Raw genomic sequence first — 6,494 nt, 5'->3', positions numbered from 1 at the left:
AAGTAGTATTCCATTGTGTATGTAAACCACATCTTCTTTATCCGTTCGTTAGTTAATGGACATTTGGGCTCTTTCCATAATTTGGCTATTGTTGAAAGCGCTGCTTATAATATAACATTTTAAAAGAAGTACAGTTCAAGAGTAGAAGTCAAAATACTAGTTAATTAATCTTCAGGAGCTTATGACTGTAACTCACAGTTCCTGCCCTCCTAAAGCTTGCAATCTAACCAAGTGAGTCTGTGTTTTTCGGATTGCTTTAAAGTACCTTTCACTTAAGGTAGCTATTCATATGTTAGTTTGACTTTAAATTGCTTAAGACAGATAGTGTTTTTAAAATTGCGACTTTTAAATTTATATGAGTCTCTGAGGTTTAGCCGGTGTGTCTGCCTTAACCATCAGTCCCAGTGAGCTAAAGTGTGTTGACTTCTCCATAGACTAGAAATCTAAGAAGCTAGATTCTTATTGTTTATATCTGCTGGAGTACAAAAACAATCAGTAGGTAGCTCTACATTATTTTTAAATTTAGCTCCGGACATTAGTTTCTCCTAAGTCTCTGAAGATGCCCTATCTCTGTTTTGCTTTATCTTCCTCCCATGTCTCCCTAAACGTAAATAAACCTTCGTCAGTGTTTTGTCTCCAGGCTTTTCCTCTTCTACTTTTAAGTTCTTTGACATCTCAGTCTGGAATGTCTTTCCCTCCCCCACACCCCTCTCAAAATCTGTTCAACTCCCCTGTGTACCTTAAAACTCAGCTCAGAAGTCACCTCCTCTCAATCCCTCCAGTATGGTTCCCTTGTTACATGCATTGCTTGCAGTCACACCTGCAACAGTGTAGTCTGTTCGACATCTTACACGTGCCTTCCTAACTAGACTTGATGCCTGAGACGGGCCGAAAACTCTGGTGTTCCAAATTCCTAGCACAGGGAAAGTGCATGAAAATAGAGGCCCTTGGATGAATGGACACATACAAAAGCTAGTGATCAGTAGCTATTTAATAACTAGTTGTTAAAAACAGTTTTAACACATCCAGAAAAATACTCAGTATGTTCAGAATATTCTTCCATTTCTGATGTAATAACAAAGTAGTTTAAAAGATGACTTTTTCTTAATTTTTTTAATGTTTTAATTCATTTTTGAGAGACAGAGAGAGACAGATGATGAGTGGGGGAGGGACAGAGAGAGAGGGAGACACAGAATTTGAAGCAGGCTCCAGGCTCTGAGCTGTCAGCACAGAGCCCGACATGGGGCTCGAACCCACAAACCGCAAGATCACGACCTGAGTCAAAGTCAGACGCTTAACCAACTGAGCCACCCAGGCGCCACTAAAACATATTTTTAATAAAAGTAGTTTAGGGACGCCTGGGTGGCTCAGTCAGTTGAGCATCTGTTTCTTGGTTTCAGCTCAGGTCATGATCTCACAGTTTCATGGGTTCGAGCCCCACACTGGGCTCTGTGCTGCTGACAGTGTGGAGCCTGCTTGGGATGCTCTCTCTCTCCTTCTCTCTCTGGCCCTCCCCCACTCGTGCTGTCTCTGTATTTTTTCAAAATAAATAAATAAAGTTTTTTTAAAAAAAGTAGTTTAAAAGATATTTTTAATAATTCAAGGAGACAAGTCACAGACTGGGAGAAAACATTTGCAGAAGACATGCATTAGGAAAGACTTATCCTTTTTTTTTTTTAAGATAAGGCATCTTTTTTTTTAATGTGTATTTATTTTTGAGAGAGAGACAGACAGAATGCAAGTGGGGGAGGGGCAGAGAGAGAGGGAGACACAGAATCTGAAGCAGGCTTTTCAGGTTCTGGGGCTCAAACTCGTGGACCATGAGATCATGACCTGAGCCAAAGTTGGACCCTTAATAGACTGAGCCACCCAGGAGCCCCAAAACTCATCATTAAAAAAAAGTTTATTTATTTTGAGAGAGTCAGAGACAGCACAAGTAGGGGAAGGGCAGAGAGAGAGGGGAAGAGGGGGAATCCCAAGCAGGCTTTGCACTGCCAGTGCAGAGCCCAACATGGATCTCAAAATCACAAAACTGCAATATCAGACCTGAGTGGAAACCAAAAGTAGGACGCTTAACTGACTGAGCCACCTACTTGTCCCTAGAAAGAACTCTTGAAACTCGAAAATTAAAACATATAACCAATAAAAAATGAGCAAAAGAACTTAACGGACACCTCACCGAAGAAAATATACAGATGGCAGATAGGCATGTGAAAAGCTGTTCAACATCATTTATCATTAGGGAACTGCAAATTAAAAATAACAATGAGATACCCCTAGACACCTATTGGAATGATCAAAATCTGGAACAGTGACAACACCGAATATTAATGAGGATGTGGAGCTGTGGCGACTCTCATAAGTTGCTGGTAGGGATGCAGAATGCTGTAGCCATTTTGGAAGGCCATTTGGCAGTTTCTTACAAAACGAAACATACCCTTACCACGTGATCCAGCAATTGCACTCTTTGGTATTTACCCAAAGGATTGAAAACTTAGGTCCACACGACACCCTGCACACGGATGCTTATTCACAATCGCTACAACTTGGAAGTAAGTAACCAAGGTGTTCTTCAGTACTTGAACGGATAACCTGTGCTATGACAATGGACAATGGCCGGGTCACAGAGTAAGTATCATTGAGTGCTGTAAAGAAACGAGCTACCAAGACATGAAAAAACATGGAGGAACCGGGGTGAAAAAAGTCCATCCTGAAAAGTCTACATACCGGATGAGTCCAACAGCATGGCGTTCCAGAAAAGGCAAAAACAAGAGAGACAGTAAAAAAGGTCAGTGGTTGCCAGGGCTAAGTGGGAGAGAGGGATGAATGGACAGAGCCCGGGGGACTTTTAGGGCAGTGAAAGTATTCTGTATAACACATGCCATTCTGTATAACACATGCCATTAATCATTTGTTAAAACACATAGAACTTACAACAATAACAACAACTGTGCACACAAATGTAAACTATGGACTTTGGGTGATAATGATGGATGAGGGTAGGTTCATCAATTGTAATAAAGGTACCACTCTGGGCGGGGGGGTGGGGGGGGTGTTGATAGCGGTGGTGGGGAGTATATGGGAACTGTTTGTGCCTTCTGCTCAGTTTTACCGTGAACCTAAAATGTCTCTAAAATAAATTAGAACAAAAATATTTTTTTGCCTTTTCAGAATGTAAGTAATTAACACAAAGAAACCAAACTGTTGTATAACACAGTGTAAGACCGAGCTACTCAAAGTCCGACTGTGGACCAGCTGCAAGGTCAGCACCTGGGAGCTGGTTAGAAACATAGAAGCCCAGGGGCGCCTGGATGGCGCAGTCGGTTAAGCGTCCGACTTCAGCCAGGTCACGATCTCGCGGTCCGTGAGTTCGAGCCCTGCGTCAGGCTCTGGGCTGATGGCTCGGAGCCTGGAGCCTGTTTCCGATTCTGTGTCTCCCTCTCTCTCTGCCCCTCCCCCGTTCATGCTCTGTCTCTCTCTGTCCCAAAAAAAAAAAAAAAAAAAAACGTTGAAAAAAAAAAAAAAAAAAGAAACATAGAAGCCCAGATCTGCGCCCCCCCCTCCCCCCCAGACCTACTGAATCACAGTGTGTTTTATCTAGTTCCCCAGATCATGTTGGATGCACGGAAGAGGTGAAGCACTGGTGGAGGAGACCAAGGGTGGAACTGGGAGCAAGAAGGTTCTTTTCTTACCTCATCCACCTGCAAACTGTTTAGCAGTGAGCCCTGTATTCAAACTGCAGGTTCCCAGTCTGTAAATCAAGAGGGTTGGCCTGGGTTAGAGGCAATCAGAGTGTGGTTGCTGGGGCAAAAGCATCAATATCACTTGAACTTGTTGCAAACGCAAATACTGCTGAATTGGAACTTCTGGGCCTGAGCCCACCCTTTGTGTTTTAATGAGCCCTCCAGGCGTTCTGAGCTAAATGTGAGAACCGCTGGATTGTCTCCAACGTCCCCTTCAATGTGAACATCCTAGGAGGATCTGGAAAAATTTAAATGTCATGAGATTTTGTATATATCTAACTCTATCTGTATCTACAGCATCCTTTTCACTTCAGAGAGTACCCTACCTATGTAAAAATATTTCTTTTTTAATTGACTTTTTTAATGTTTATTTATTTTTTGAGAGAGAGAGAGAGAGACAGAGTGAGTAGGGGAGGGGCAGAGAGAGAGGGACACACAGAATCCCAAGCAGGCTCCAAGCTCTGAGCTGTCAGCATAGAGCCCAATGCGGGGCTCAAACTCACTAACTGTGAGATCATGACCTGAGTCAAAGTCAGATGCTTAACCAACTGAGCCACCCAGGTGCCCCAAAATATTTCTTATATTGCTAAAAATCTCTACTGAATTTTTCAAGTAACCAAAACAGATTCTTTGGACTCTGATACAAAAGAAACAATTGATTTGAAGATACCCTTCAGACAAAGAAATTCTGAGCTTGCTACCCATTAAGAGATGAAGCTTTTAATCTGACATAATAGCTTTTTTTCCCCTTCTGTAATTAGCAAACCACATATTTTTAATGCCATCCTGGCTGGCTAGGGTCATTTTCATTATCATAATTCCCCCTGAATGCTAAGTATGTTCCTTTCATCCAATTAGAAAATCTGGGGAAAATAGCAGACAATGTAAACTTTAATTTGGGTTAATCACAGAAAAGAATGCCAAGATCACATACAAAGCTGTGAATCATGACAGCTACTAGGATTCAGGAAAGAAAAAAAAAAAAACCCCACTAAGGCAGTAACTTCTTGTCTGGTTCAAGCAGGATGAGAGATTTAGGCTTCATTTGAAATTTTGTCAAGAACAACATAGACAAGCACTATTTTTAACTCCTGCTTTTATCATGGGAAAAGTCACCACGTAAGAAACAAACAGTTCTCATTTTGAAAGGGGAAGAAGGTGGGTGCCTAAGCTAGTAGTTGAGTGTTATCAGACAGTTGTTAATATGACTGGAAAGGGGGGAATCTGCCTCGTGCAGGTGCGGATGCATGGCCCCATGTTTGCCCACCTGCAGAGAGCTCCAAGGGCTCTTCGTTCCTTGAGTCTGACCATGAACTATTTCCTACATACAGTGTAGCAGTAGAGGGCAGATGATACATTTGCACAATTTATATTTAATTCACTTTAACTGTTTCCTTTCTGATAGGCAAGCCCTGATAGCCCATCACAGCAGATCGGCTGCTGGCTTTGACATCTTGTATCCCAGCCATTAGATTACAGTAGCCACAGCATGGTCATGTTTATTCTCCTAACGATGTCCAGTCTCTTGGTCTTTTGAGCCTCGATGAGTAGAGCAATCTCACCAACATTCCTGGCCAGATTTTCAAAGGAACAGTCTCCATTTCCCTGACATAAAATTGGCTTTGTTTTGTCTCTTATTTTGTAGAAAACAACTGACTGGCCTTAAGCATCAATCAAACAGAAGGCTTAAGTGTAGGAGACTCTGAAAAGGGAGGGCCCTTGAAAATGTGGCCTAAATGTGTTGCTGATGGCAATAAATCAGTAGGATTTCGATTTCCTATAAGGTGTTTACTGCTCTAAAACAGTCTCACCTCCCAAAGGGAATGATACATTTGGGTTACAAAGCATCAGTGTGGGCCAAGGGTGAGGTACGTAGTGGGACAAAGGACAGGACACTGGGGACAGCTGCCAAAATAAACCACAGAGAATTTGCTCAGAGAGGCATCCATCCAGAAGGAATCAGGTAGGTCGATGAGAGAGATGAGGGAAATAGAAGGGAAGGGAGGGGAAGACAAAGGTGGAAAGACAGCAAGTAGAGAAGATGGAGGAAGAAATAGAGAAAAAGAGGAAGAAAAGGAGATGGGGAGGAGAAGAGGAGTGGAGAACAAAAGAGCAGAGAGACAGGCTGGAAATGTGGATCTGAGGAGGAGCCCCAGATGGAAAGGAGGCAGAGCCGGGCAATCCCTCGAAGGGAGAGGGGTAAGGTGGGCGTGTGTTTACCTAGGGAGGGTCTTCATGGGTGTGCCCTGGCCATTTTGTCTAATGAGGTCATAATAATTGCCTGGTAGACAGCCTGCAGAAGCTTCTCCCCAGCTTGTGTCTGGCAAATCCATCAGTGTCATGGACGACATGAGCTGCGAGCCAGCTCTCCTGAGATTCGTCGTTTTCTCGGGGGGAAGCAAGTCACAAGGTGAAATTGCTCTACTGCCCTCACTGGAAACCAGCGAGCACAGTCAGAAGGATTCTGCTGCAGAACTGTCACATCCCAATCAGTCTAGGAAAATGCCTCAGCCACGGTATAATTGTTTTCTCCACGATTCTTCCAGGAATCCAGGGTCAATCACTGCAGGATTGCCCGATGCATCCTCGCTTGGGATTTACACACCTCCCCTTTTGTGACATGAAGGTGTCTGTCACAGACTCACTCACAGCTTTATACTCTCCCTATGGTACACGTCTACTATATTTGTCTAATGTTTATTTTTACGACATAGGCCTAGGGGGAAACTTTAGGGAAAAGGTCCAGATATT

The 6,494-nt window shown here is 43.1% G+C and overlaps 1 non-coding gene across 1 annotated transcript; it reads right to left on the bottom strand.

Moving 5' to 3' along the window:
• Positions 1-1,232: 1,232 nt before the first annotated feature.
• TRNAQ-UUG (transfer RNA glutamine (anticodon UUG)) lies at positions 1,233-1,317 on the bottom strand. The gene has a single exon. It is a non-coding gene; the product is annotated as a tRNA-Gln (tRNA).
• Positions 1,318-6,494: the final 5,177 nt, after the last annotated feature.

This window comes from Panthera uncia (genome assembly GCF_023721935.1).
Source record: "Panthera uncia isolate 11264 chromosome A1 unlocalized genomic scaffold, Puncia_PCG_1.0 HiC_scaffold_17, whole genome shotgun sequence".
NCBI classification, from domain to species: domain Eukaryota; kingdom Metazoa; phylum Chordata; class Mammalia; order Carnivora; family Felidae; genus Panthera; species Panthera uncia.
The sequence above is the reverse complement of the archived record's forward strand: the minus strand, read 5'-3'. Positions and strand labels throughout refer to the sequence as shown.